Genomic DNA, 14,927 nt, shown 5'->3' with positions numbered 1-14,927 from the left:
TTTATAGATCCTGGACTTACCTGATTAGACAGAATTGGATTTGTACAGCTGTGCTGTGATGCAGCATGTTTTACTTCAGGCTATGCCTATACTCGTCATCCATGAATTTCTATGACCTTGTTTTATATGTGCAGATTGTATTGTTAGTGAGCTGTTTACAATATTAGAGGAAACCAAAATCTATAGGCTATATTGGTGTATGGGTCCAAGAATATTTGATGTCTTTTATCATGTTGTTAAATATTGATCACTCATGATGTAACGATAGCAGGCCTGAAACAAGGCTGCCATATGAGCACATTATACATGTAAAGTCTACTAGTGGTACGAAATCATTTTATGTCAAGTATTTATTTGAAATCCTTTACTATTTGATATTTATTCCAGTACATGTTTCATTCTGTTCTGTTCTGCTGTCTATCCTGTTAACACACAACCTGTTCATGCATTGTATCTCAATATTGTCTATGATGTAACTCTTTTCTCTGCTGCTTGTATTCATAAGATTTGTTTATGCTCTGCTTTGACAAGCTGTCTATTATGACAGCTAATGATGCAGTTATCTGGCCCACTGTACATCTATTTGCATCAGCTGATGATAGCCAATACATAATCAGCTTATACTGTACTCAAGCATCTACAGGCTGTACAGGCTGATTAAGTGGAGAACAGCCTTGTGGTTAGGGTTAGGGTTATTTTTTGAAAATTTGAAACAGTTGAAATTCACATCAGTATGTCCTTTTCATGGCTTTAGTGATATGATAAAATGTTCACATGGAAGTGGAACTGTACATTTTTTGAGGTTGTGAGTAAATGGCACACTTGACAGCATATTTGGAAGGAACAACTTAGCACCTGTTACAACTCTGCAGAAACCAATACATATACTCAAACAGATACAGTTTGTCATTACATAACTGCTACAAAGAAGTTATACGTAATGAGTGAATGGTCATACGGTTAGGTGATGTGAAGATTATGACTGATGACTAAGTGTATGGGATAATCTGCAGCATTATACATTATTATTGTAGCTGTCCATTGTCTTTAATATGCCATATATTCTGACAATGTAGATTTTACATGTGGAACAAAATGTCAAATGTTAAATCAAATGTATATTATAAAAATACAATATGCATGAATCACATGTTGCCCATGCATACAGTAAAACAGCCTAAACAAGATGAAAAACATATAAATAGATATAACAGTTCATGGTTAGTATGGCCATGAATCTAAGGAACATGTTTAAAAACGTATTGGAGAAAGAGTGGTAGGCTTATTTATAAGGCTGAAAGCACAGATTGTGTTTCAACTTTATAAATAAGCCTCGTGCTGTGAATGCAGCAGTTTCCCACAGTCTTTGAATGCAGCATGATGTAGCGCGCTGAGGCTGAGCTATGGGTTAGAGCCAGAGGAGATGAATGGATGAGGCTCCTCCTACTGCTGTTAAGCAGCGACAGCCTGCTTCAGACAGACAGGTGCACCCTTACACCTCAACCCAGCATCTCTGCTCCGCTTCTCAGGTAAGAACATCTCTCTGTCTTTATCTTCAAACAGTACGGATACAATCATGTTGTAGAGAGAGTAGACTTACGCCTCTTGCTCATATCCTTAGTTGTATGATAGTTTAAACTTTAACCTTAAACAGATACCGAATGAGCTTATTGGGACACAAATTGGCTCGTACTTCACGGTGAAACTATTCAACTGAAAAGGATTCTCTCTTCAAACCATACTTGGTTATTCTATGGGAATTGTAATTTTGATTGAATAACATTACATCCTTCACATATATATCACTAACTGACATACATCTTCTGGTAGACATTTTTACTTTGTCTTAGATGAACAGCATTTTATGTTGTCAACATGCTGTCTGTTCTAGAAACTCTGTGTACCACAGTGTAGTGCTGCTTTGGTTTTTGGCCTTTCAAAAACATCTTAAACAGTGTTTTAATTGATACCTCTTTAACGAACAAACACAAATTAAAGGGATTCAGTAAAGTTAATAGAAGATAAGATAAAGTTAAAATGTACTTGTTTATAACATGAAGGAAACTGTCTCTATATGTTGTTGTAAAACAGCCTACTTATTTGTGCTTGCATTTTGCATTTGTCACAATGTAAACTCAAAAATGTGACAATAGTTTTCTAAGATAGTAACTTTAATGTATGCCATCATTCTACGTTAGGATGTAATATCTAATATTATAATATTAATAGTGTTTCAGTCCAGAGTTCAGCGGCCTTTCAAGGCCAGGATTATGAAACAACCCAGTTCTTGTCCTGTCAGGGAATCAGCTGCTAATCTGTTCCCACAGCAGACACAAAAAAGAGTACAGGAGATGAGAAGTAGGGAGGGGAGCAGGGATACATGGGAAGATTAACTAACCACTGCTACTTACCTCTCTAATCCACTGCTTTTTTGAATCTTGTGTAACTGATAGGCACAAATAGGCTTTACCAGGCTAGGACTGACCTCAGTCATGGACATCCAACAATTTATGTAACCAAAATACAAGGAGACGGTGGGGTGACATCTTAAAGTGTCATGGAACTGTAAGGGGTTAGGGTCAGGGTAGGACTTTTGTCCCACTGTACTGACTTTGTGGCCATTTCAAGTAATGAGTGCAGTGCAGAGTGCAGGGCATTTAACTGAACACTTTAAAATCAAACTCCATTTGATATATACTGCTGCATAGTAGATTATTAAACAGGTAGCAGATATATTTGCTGTTTAACTACTAAAACAAGTTCAAACTGGACCTGCAGATGAGTTTATTGACGAGTATCCAGCACAGGCTTATAATCACAGGCACATGGAGCCAATCTGAGAGCATCGCAGAGCCAGATTTAAACTGGTCATTCAACAGATGTTGCATCTGAAGATGTACACTGAGGTTATCTATCCTGCAAATAATTACGTAGTTAATATATAATAGTTTTCCTGAAATGGAAAGCTGCTACAACTAAATCACTATAAAAGAAAAACTGCTGTTGTAATGATTTAATCAGCCATGATTCAATCTAGATTCTTTCTGCTAAGATACAGTACATCAGATATCTCTTACTCTGCCCACTATTTGATTTACACAGGGTCAAACAGGGTCATACAGTAGACAGAAATGACATAAGATCCATAAAATCCATAAACTCCATAAAATCATTCTTAAAACACACAAATAGGCCAGTACATAATACTCAGTATGAGAATTTTGTTGAAAAGAAGCATATATTTATGTAATACTGATCAAACTGAACTTATTCCAGATGCTGATGTATGATGGCACCCCAGTGGGGTTTTTTAACCCATAAGAAATACTGTATATGATGATATGATGATAAACTATTCATGTCATCTGTGTTTCAGGAGTCTACGGTAACGTCAGAGCCAAGATGGGGCGTAAAGAGATCATCTGCAGCTGGAAGAAAAGCATCAGTAACATTAAGGATGTGTTCGAATTCAAGGGGAAAATGGGATCGTAAGTACTGCTTTTTAATATAAAGGCAGATGATGTACTTGAAGAAGGCTTTTAGGTTTTTTAGTTATTTAGTAAGAGAATGAAGTTATTTGAAGACTATTAATTCACTAATAATAATTGCCATTCAGGGCAAAAGTGTTCCCTGGCTGTTGAATTGATTTTTTTAGTGAATGCCATTTGTCCAGGTGTGATTTGATTTGCATTAAAAGGTAAAGCACAATAATCACACTAGAAAATGTTTGAAATGATTATTTACAGCAAGCAGAACATAATTACAGTTTGGCGTCTAGGCTCTGATCTCACCACTGCTTGCAGATTACATTTGCACAGAGATATTTGCGAGTGATAAGAAACCCCCCCCCCCCCCGACCAACTCGTGCAGGTGGATGCTGGGGGTGGAGGTGGGGCTGAAGCAGCAGGCAGCAATACTTGTGGTGCAGTGCAGCAGTGGCGTTGGCGTATAAGAGGGACAGATGGGACATTTTGCAGTTTAAATAGATTGCCAAATATGAAAGATGTGTTTTGTAGATGGTGTGGAGAGTGAGGCAGGTCCTGTGTGTATGTAGCAGCTCAGTTTCAGTTTACTGCTTTGCTCCATTGGAGTCACTTGGTAAAGGTAACTGACAGAGGATTCAGATTGCAGATAGGCTTGGTTCAGTGCTTTATTGGAATGAAGGACTGTCATAAAATCCTGCAGATGTCCTTCTGCGGCACAACAAGCAGCAGAGGCAGTGGTGGGTGTGGTCTTTAAAAAACAGGCCCACGCTGTATCGGACAGCAGCAGACCCAGTCACATTCACAAGAGCCTTTCTGATTACCACTTTTGATTCTAGATTGTTTTAATGAGCATGAATAAGATTTTATGACCCATCATCAAGAATGGACACATATCTTTGTTGCAGCCATATTCCTGATTCCAGCTGCTGTTTAACATTAACATTAAATAATTTTGTACAAGTTCAGAGTCTATTACAAGACTGAGTATATGGACAGGAGTACTGCTCTCTGTCTTCCCAGTGAACAGGCTCAGATCTCCTCACAGTCTGAGGATAATCCTTTCATCACCTCTCTCTCTTTTATCAATGGAACCTCTAACACTGTCTGTGTAATCCACTCACAGCTCAACCTGCCAGTGGGCGACTTTACATTTTGACCTGTTAGCAGACAACAGAGCTACACAATTAATCATGTAATGATCATGATTATAACTTCAACTTCTGAAGTAAAACTCAGGTGCAACTTTTGTTTTGTGTAGAGAAAAAAATCCAGAGTTTACTAAAATGCTATTATACACTCCCTGATTTTCTTATAGGAACACCTGGGCCTAGATACATGAGTTTCAGTGCTAACTGCAAAAAATAATACTTTTCAAAAAGTTTCTGTTTTTGTCTTTGTAAAAGGGCACTTCACTCTTTTACATGTAAACACAATCTGACAATTAAAATGGAATTTTCTACAATTTAATTGAACTTTAGATACATTAGATACAGTAGGACTCAGGCTTATATGTGAATACACAGATGTGATTCTTTAAGGTTTAATAAGTGAAATAGATTAGGTTAAGGTATGTGGTCACACACATTTCTATTTTCATTATAAGTTTAATTTCCAGGAAATTGATGACACCAGATTAGCTTCTCAACATCAGCCAACAGAATGACCTGTAACAGATGCTAAATGAACTGAAGGTGTTGCTGCCTCAGAGCCGTCTTTTAGTCTTAAAGCTGCTTAAAGCGCTCCCTCCTTGACTGGCTGTGAATGAGTCAGGCTTCCCTCCCTGTGTGTGTGTGTTTGTGTGTGTGTGTGTGTGTGTGTGTGTGTGTGTGTGAGTCTGAGGTATCTGAGCACTGACGTCAGAATATAGCAGTGCTGGAACATCCTAGCACCACTTCATTATAGGATTAAGAGTCTGGTTGGCTATATTGGTGTGTGGGTGTACTGACTGTAAATGAAGGAAGGTTGTATAAGCAGGTGCATGTGTTTTGGTTTTGTGCAAACAGGTGTTAGAAACGCGTTAGAGTCAACGTGTTATTTTGGCCTATGTGACTTTTCAAAGGTGCATTCGCTTCTCAATTAAAGTCATGAATACGGTTTTAATGCATAGAGTCTCTTTCTTCTATAAATGTAGATCTCAAGGTAGAAAACAGTACTATTCACTCAACTAAAACCCAAACTAGTTAAAGTGATAGGATTTAACCTCAACCTCACAATATAACATTAATTACACGTTTTGATTGTATTATGCATTCATAACATGAATTATTGATGTGGTGCTTGGGTTTGAGGCTATTTGAGGTCAGAGCTGCAGTATCATTGGTACAGATGCTCAGACTCCTTAAATATAGGATTACACCTTGCATGCCACCTGAGTGTGGAGATGCCATTCTGATGCCCAGCCAACAAATTGTCTTTGTCTGTCTGGCTTACAGGTACTGATGTCATTCAGTGGTGGCCTGGTTTGACTTATGTGTTGTTAGCATTTTGTGTCCAATGGAAATATTCACCCCGTTTACTTTTAGATAACTTAACAGAGCATAGAAAAACCAAGCACTGAAAATGTCATCATTCATTCTTACTCTCTGCACACCCGCATCATGACCTGAAGGCTCCATCATCATCATCATCATCCCTCATATCTATTTGAGATATGCAGTGCAGAAACAACATAGGAATGAACACTTACTGTAGCACCACATATTCAGACATAATAACAAACACCACATTAATGAATGTTTAACACTAAATATTGAGACAAGAGTCAGAATCAGTACTTACAATGACAAAAGCAAAACCACCACAACAATCAGCACTTAGCTCTAAAGAAGGGGGCAAAATATAATATGAGTGTCAGAAACAAAAGCAGCAACAGCAATGTCTCCATGTAACTAGTAGACAGGATATCTATGAACCAACACTGTCTGGATATATTAAAGGACTAGTGTGTTAAGATTTAGTAGCATCTAGTGGTCAGGTTACAGTTTGCAGCCAAGTCAATACCACTCGCCCTACCCCTTCTTTTACTTACAATAGCTGCAAAACTCCCAAAAAACACAAAAGGTCCTCTCTAGCACTAATAAATACATTCAGCGCACACGACTACTACTACAGTCTACAGTTAGCCACTTAGCTGCGAGTTAGCCGCTGAGCTAGCTGCCAAGCTAGCAGCCGAGTTAGCTGCCGAGGTAGTAGCTGAGTTAGCAGCAGAAAGCTCTCAGACATAGCGTCCATATTTCTGGTAGAGGTGGTGACTTTGATTGACAGGTGACACTTGGTAGGGGGGCGGGGTTTCAGCGAACTCGGAGGGTACTCCCACGGCGTTTGGCAGCAGAGAAAGAAGCTGATTTTTACACAACTTTGAAGCCTAATTTAATATATTTGGCGATTTTAATCATTTAAATTTGGCAGGGTGGTTAACAACACACTTTTCTGTGGTATGTCAAACTCAGAACACATATTTATTCTTACTTTACACAGACTTTCACACTTCTGTGAAGTTGATGAATCCATTTAAACAAGAACATGACTTTTGTGCTGATAGCTTCCATTAGACTGAAACTGCATCCCACTCTCTCTGTAATGTTTTATTCAATAGGCCTGTATGACATGCAGTTACTCTGAAAAATGAGTCAATCACACTTTTCCTGGACTTTACTTGGACTGGATGGAGGAGATTTCACCTGTTCTAGGCATTAATGGTCATGAAATATTTAAAGACACTTAAAAGACCTTAAAAGTTATTAAAGCTCCTTTTTTAATTTTTATTTGCTATAAGCACTGACATCAACAGGAATATAGTTGTAAAGGAATACAAAATCAGCACAGGAAACTGCCTTAAAAATGTATTTAATTTATATTAATATATACAGCACCAGTCAAAAGTTCGCAAACATCTTCACATTGAATGAGAAACTGTGTCCAAACTTTTGACTGGTACTGTATACATTATAACAGATACATAAAATTATAATAATAATAGTTGGATGGATGCATCACCAATCATGGATGATATTTGTCTCTTTATTAACCTCTCTTCCCTTTATGCCTCTGTGTTTGTTCTTTTTCGTAGGGGTTCCTTTTCTGAGGTTTTTATGGTGAGAGAGAAGACGACAGGGAAACTGTACGCGCTGAAATGTCTGAAGAAAAAACATCTGGCTCATAGCAATTTGGAAAATGAAATCAATGTGCTGAAGAGGTAAAACACACTCACTCATTGACATAATGCATTCCCTAACTCCTTACCCTAACCTTAACCATCACTATTAAATGCCTAAACCCAACCCTTAGCCTAAGCTGAACCTTAAACCAATTCTCTAATTGCCCTTTGCAGTAACTTCTCTCTCAATGGCTCTTTCAGGATAAAACATGAGAACGTGGTGGGACTGGAGGATTTCTATGAGAGTCGAACACACTATTACCTGGTCATGCAACTGTAAGTAGACTCATTATTATCCTATTTTCACAACTGATTTTGGTAAAAAAAACAAAAAACAACTAATAATAGATATATTGAGTCATATGAAATGTGAAAATGAGAATTTCAGTCATATTAAATTAAAATAAAAAATTACCATTTACAATGTATGTTCTTTTTTATACTAACAACTTGAAAAGCCATTTTTTTCTCTACAATGTACCTTCAAGTCAGAGTAAAGTTAGTAACATTCGCAGCATCACATACTCTATACTTATGTTGTCCATCTACTGGCAGCATAAAGCCATAAACCCCTCAACATATACAGTGTCTTTATTCACCCTATAGCTTTAAAGCTGGAGAAACTTTTTTTTATGGCTGCACCACTACATCAAAATAATGATTCTGAATGTCAAAATTCAAGCTGACATATTTCAGTATATTTGGAAACTGCATGACTTGTTCTGAGGGTTTACAAACCCCAACAAAACCTTTTAGTAAACAGCATTTTTGTCAAAGGGATTGAAGATGCTAGAGGATCCCTAAAAATATAGAAACCCTGATGATTTTCTTTATGTCTGTGTGTGTGTGTGTGTGTGTGTGTGTGTGTGTGTGTGTGTGTGTGTGTGTGTGTGTGTGTGTGTGTGTGTGCTTGTGTTCGTGTGTGCAGGGTATCAGGTGGGGAGCTTTTTGATCGCATTTTAGACAAGGGTGTTTACACGGAGAAGGACGCCAGCAAAGTAATTAAACAGGTGTTGCAGGCTGTCAGCTACTTGCATGAAAACAGCATTGTACACAGAGACCTGAAGGTAACACACAGACACACACACACACACACACACACACACACACACACACACACACACACACACACACACACACACACACACACACACACACAGTAATCAAGATGACATAACTCATGAGAATGTTATAATCCTGCTGTAAACCTTAAACCAGCTGCTCTCTGATCATCTCTCATGCTCTGTCCCCTTCTCTCTCTCTCTCTCTCTCTCTCTCTGTCTCTCTCTCTCTCTCTCTCTCTCTCTCTCTCTCTCTCTCTCTCTCTCTCTCTCTTTCTCTCTCTCTCTTTTTGTCGGAGCAGCCTGAAAACCTGCTGTACTATAACACAGATGAGAACGCTAAGATCATGGTCAGTGACTTTGGTCTGTCTAAGACAATGGAGCATGGTGTGATGCATACAGCGTGTGGTACACCAGGATATGTTGGTGAGTTATTGGAAGAAATACACCTCACACTTTAAGATGATCACATGTTAATTTCTATTTGCAGTTCATTGCCTTTTTTATATCCTGCAATTTCCCTTCACTTTCTCTAACTGTTATAACAACATACATTAACAACAGAAGTGATTGGTACTCACAAATGAAGAGTAAATGGTGTTTTATTTAGTGCAGCACACTTTACTGGAGGACACTAGAGGACAGAAGGGTTCTTCAGGAGTACTTTTCATAAAGGTCCAAACATAAAGAGGTCAAGCACTTATAACATGAAGACGATTTATACTGAATGAGCAAATGTATCATTTCAGTTAATTGCTTAAAAATATCATAATTATAAGTGCATCACATTTACATGTTAATAAACTAAATGGGAGGGTTTGAATCTACCATTAGTGGGATACTATTGGAGACATTCAATATTCTAAACTCTAAATTAGGAATAAAAATAACACTACTGATTACAGTAATCATGTGTGAAGTTACATTTTTGACTGCTGAAAGTCATAAGCAGAAGTCTACCTATTGACCTTTTATATGACATCCTGATGATCCTTTGTCACCAAGGGTTCATATAAAAAGAAAAATGTTATGCGACAGTAAAAGTAATCTATTTTAAGCAGTGCTCCTTCTGGCTCTGTTACCTGCATGATAATCAGTGTTTTATATTCTACAGCTCCAGAGGTTTTGGCCCAGAAACCCTACAGCAAATCAGTGGACTGCTGGTCCATCGGAGTCATCACTTATATCCTGTAAGTACATTTCTGTTCTCTAACAATGACACAGCACCTTTTTCTGTAAACTTATAACCTAAATGTCAGAAATTCTCCTTTATGATGTACTGTATGACGCTGCAGTATGTTAAGGTCAGAGCTTATACAGGAGATCAGAATTCTTCCCTCAGTTTAGAATGTGGAATGAGTTAAAGCATATTTATAACACTTAGTTTATCATGCTGCTGCAACCAAGAACAAAACACTGCACCATAGCTGCTAAATCCTCTAAAACTGATCCAAAATATAGATGCTGAAAGGCTTTTGACAAACAAAGGGCTCTCTGTGTTGCAGGTTGAGTGGCTACCCTCCTTTCTTTGAGGATAATGAGACTCGTCTGTTCTCAAAGATCATGAGGGCAGAGTATGCCTTTCATTCACCATTCTGGACGACATCTCTGAGTCAGGTAAAAATAAAAGTAATAATAGTAGTAATAATGTAAGGAATGGGCCGATCTTGTGACTAAATAAAGTGGATGGGCTCTTAGATGGTTTATTTTGTGTGGCTTCACTTTGGATCATGTGAATGGGAATATTTGCTCAAAATATTTTTTGCTTAAATGAGACATCTTCAGTTTTGAGCTAACTAAGAGTCTGTCCATTCTTATTTAAAAGCAATATTTTTGTTATGTATTTTTTAGAGCACGCCATGTGAATTAAATTTTCTCGAGCTCAGCTGATACTAAAACGAAAACACTGCAGACCACTGATTGGTTAGTCATTTATCTCATTCACAGGCTATCTGTTTCAGAGAAAGCTTTACATCACTGCTCCTCTCTCTCTCTCTCTCTCTCTCTCTCTCTCTCTCTCTCTCTCTTGCTCACACACTCCTCAGCTGCCGTGCCTGAAACACAGCATTCACACATGTTTGTGTTTACTCCTGCATGAGTTGGATGTAATGGAATGAGGATGGAGTTTTTGATGGTTATTTATACAGTATGTGCTTTAGAATGTAATTGCCGTGGAACTATCAGAAAATAATGTTGTATTTTGGTTATTTCCATTGCTGAAGTTTATCCATATTGGTGATGTTGTTTGTCCAAATTGCTCCAAATACAACACTGCACTTCCTTGGGTCCCTGGCAATGCACGCTCCAAATATGAAGTAGATTGGATGAATGAGATATGCAGAGGACATACATACAGACAGAGATTCCTTGCTTTCCAATTAGATTAGATTTTATAATAAACCCAATAAAAACAATCTGGGTCATGTAAAATACTATACAATTCTAAAACATACTGATAGTCAATGTGAGGAGGTTAAAAGAGATGTGATTAGGTCATGGCTGGTGACTTACTCCATACCTGGTTACTACAGAAATGTAACAAAAATACTTCCATTACTATAATTGACCTCAGTGTTAACTAAGCACAGATCAGGATTTGTTCATATAACCTCAGAGCTTTACCTAATATAGACTAGAGGAAGCAAAGCTACAGTTTAACCTGTTTGGATTAGGACACATATAATTACTGCAAATACTAAAAGGGCAAGGACAGATCTCAGCTGCCAGAAGTGAGGGATTCAATTAGATGGCATTAAGTTGTTAATTGTCGTCCTAACCTAGAAAACCTTAAATAAAATCTAGCGTTGAACTGAACACTAAATGAGGATGCTTTCATCCAGCGGTTTTATCTGCTGTTTAAATATGCACATGAATTAATCAATAAAAAAAACATTGGAACATTTGAAAAACATTTCCTGACTATAGGAAAATTTGGAATACTGATGAGGGATGACAAGAATAAAAAGCACAAGGTTGCCCAACATTTTCAACTTTTTCTTTTTTTTCCTAGTTGTATAGTTTCAGCATCATCATAGTGCTGCCTCACACTATTACAAACCTGCACTCCAACAGACAGAATAAAATGACCACAGTCAGAAACTTCAGAACATTGCAAACAAATTCAACTTTTAAGTTAAAGTAAATGCCATGTTAGGTAGGAATAAGCTACAAAATCTAAAGAATCAAAGAGGAGTTGCTGCTCTTTCAGGAACTTATTTGAATGCAATGATCAATCTGAGCACTCCCGAAGTAGATAACTTGAATTGTGCTAGATCTCAATCTAATTAAAAATGTCAGAAAACAGGATTATTGACATGTCATCCACATGCAGGTGGAGGATGTTTAAGATTACAAATAGTTTTTTATAATGTTCTCTATATATACACTATTGAATAAGCTATTTTTTAAACTTTACCTTGCTATAGTTTCCTTGTTCTGGTGTAAATAAAAACAGGTTGAATAAAAATAGATTGTCCTTGAATGCTCTGATTATCTGCTCCACAAAAAGATGTGTAGCCTTTTATTAGACTGCTGCTTTAGAATGCTGACACAGCACAGTAAAGTCACCTTTACATTAACAGTAATACAATACACAACATGTGATTCTCTTTTAAAGGACCGTATTCTGCAGAGCATTTACTTTGCACTCATGTCTGGATCCCAATGTGGATTTAGTTAGTGTCTTTTGTTAATTTAGAAAATGATATTTAAGATGCTTCATATGTCATTTCTGGCCAATTTTCTTTCATGTGAAACTGACAAATGCTAATCAGAAGCTAACGTCTCTCTCTCTCTCTCTCTCTCTCTCTCTCTCTCTCTCTCTCTCTCTCTCTCTCTCTCTCTCTCTCTCTCTCTCTCTCTCTCTCTCTCTCTCTCTCTCTCTCTCTCTCTCTCTCTCTCTCTCTCTCTCTCTCTCTCTCTCTCTCCTGTGTCTCAACAGCCAAAGAATTTATCAGGAATATGATGGAGAAAAATCCCACAAAACGATTCACCACTGAACAGGCTCTCAGACACCCCTGGTTAGTTTTTTCTCTGTACCTCTATACACACACACACACACACACACACACACACACACACACACACAGATGTATTTCAGTCACTTTTCAGTCGATTTTATATTGACTTACATTCATTTCCTGGAGACTTAACAGTGCCAGTCAAAAGTCACATCCTCTCATTGACTTGAATGAGAAAGAGTGTCCAAACTGTTGACTGGTACTGTACCTCAACCTAACCCTAATCTTACCTGGACCAAGTCTTCACCTTATAATTGAATAATTCGCATTATGAGGTTTTGCTTTTTGTCTTCAAAAGCGAGGCAATGACATTGCACAAATGAGACATTTTAATTTGATTTACAGCATGTCTCACAGCATAGGGAATATCTAATACACATACACACACACATACACACACCATGTATATTTTCTAAACTAACAAATGTCCCTGACTTTATTGCAGGATTGCTGGAGACACAGCTAAAGACCTGGACATTTATCAGTCTATCTGTGAACAGATGGAGAGAAACTTTGCCAAATCCAAATGGAAGGTTAGTGACATGATGATGCCTCATGATGATTATTTTGTATTACAACTCCATTTGGTTTTGTTATGAAAGGACAAATGCTAACACTGATTAAGCTACAACCAGAAACCAGTGGTGGGTTTGCCACCATCTATTCATCATCAATTGTAACTAAAGCAAACTGCTGCACTATAATTCCAAAATGTACCCGTTTACACAAGTTCAATTCAAGTCAAGTGCAGAGGTGAGAAAGGAGCCAAGCTTTCAACTCTTTGTGCAACATTATGAATGCCTTCCAGGAGAGACTGTACGAAAATGTGCACCATTATTCCCATGTTGTAAAGACTCAGATAAACTTAATTGGCATGACAGATCAGAATTCTATATTGCCAAAGTAGTACAGAGGATTATTATTATTAATGCTCTTTCTTCTTGTGTGCATTTCCAACAGCAAGCCTTCAACGCAGCCTCCGCCATCAACCACATGAAGAAACTACAGCTGTCCCACAGTGAGCCGCCCCCCTCACCACTTGCCTTGCCCGACATCATGGTACAGGCCCCCTCCCACAGTAACCTGGAGTTGCTGGGGGGCTGCCATGATGAGGCTCACGCCCTTGATCCAAATGGGAATCTCGTCCACGTCGTCAGTCATCACTCCTGCAGTCTCTCTGAGCCCAGCAGGAGTCTCTGTCCACCACTCAGAGAGAGTCACAGCGAGGCTGCCCCCAGCCTCACCATCAAAGAGCCAGTCCAGTCCTTCCATTCAGAGAGCGATGCTCATTTGAGGCCATCCAAGAGGTGAGAGCTGCTGCAATTTGCTATTTTGGTCATTAAAGTCCTGAGCATCATGTTAGAATTATGAGATCAACATCATCAGCAAAAAGTAGTGCTAACATTTTATCTGTTGAATTTGTGAGATCATTTACTTTTTGTTAATTAGAAAGAGCCATGGTGACACATGTGGGTCAATGACGTGATGCAACCCAGTGTCAACTGGTGTAAGCAGTATTTGTTAATAATAATCTGATCATATACAGGAAAATAAATGTGAACTAACATGTGGAATAAATATAATCCACTTTTAGCAACACAATACTGTGTTTTGTAACACATTTTACAGAATATGTCAAAACTTACTTGAAAAAAGTTGTTTTTTTAAGGATATGTTCTGCTCAATATTGACAAAATTCAAATGGAGAAATACTCCAAAAATGTTTCTTTTCACTTGATGTTTTAAATGAAGTAATTATTTGTATAAGTACACTTAAATACACTGTAGGTGGATAAAATATTTTTGTGGTTACACCATTTGACATTTTCAGGAGCATTCAGTCTTACTTTTGGTAAAAAATGGTGCAAATGTCATTTCAAATTATATAAAAGCAACAAAAATACTAAATGTACATTTTAACAAACCTGATGCTGCTTTTAAAACTATTTTTAAACATCTTTTTGAATTGCTCATCTTGCCATCCTGCATTTGTCACTGACTCATATATGTATGTAATCTAGCAACGCTGTGGCAAAGAGGAAGGACCAAGCACTTCAGTCTGGAGTCTGCTCTGTCATGTGATTGACTGGCTAACCAGGTAAGAAGTGTAATATTTCAGTTGGAATTTACGTGGACTATATAAATAACTGATTTAAACCAGCCTGTAACTGATAAAGAAACTAACTTCTTTCTCTTTATTTTTCCA

The 14,927-nt window shown here is 37.8% G+C and overlaps 1 pseudogene; it reads left to right on the top strand.

The window, feature by feature from the left end:
• The first annotated feature begins 1,487 nt into the window (after positions 1-1,487).
• Positions 1,488-14,803, top strand: LOC128355561 (calcium/calmodulin-dependent protein kinase type 1D-like; annotated as a pseudogene).
• The last annotated feature ends 124 nt before the right edge of the window (positions 14,804-14,927 follow it).

This window comes from Scomber japonicus, chromosome 3 (assembly GCF_027409825.1).
Source record: "Scomber japonicus isolate fScoJap1 chromosome 3, fScoJap1.pri, whole genome shotgun sequence".
Taxonomy (NCBI): Eukaryota; Metazoa; Chordata; class Actinopteri; order Scombriformes; family Scombridae; genus Scomber; species Scomber japonicus.
Note: the sequence above shows the minus strand (reverse complement) of the source record. Positions and strands in the feature narration are given on the sequence as shown.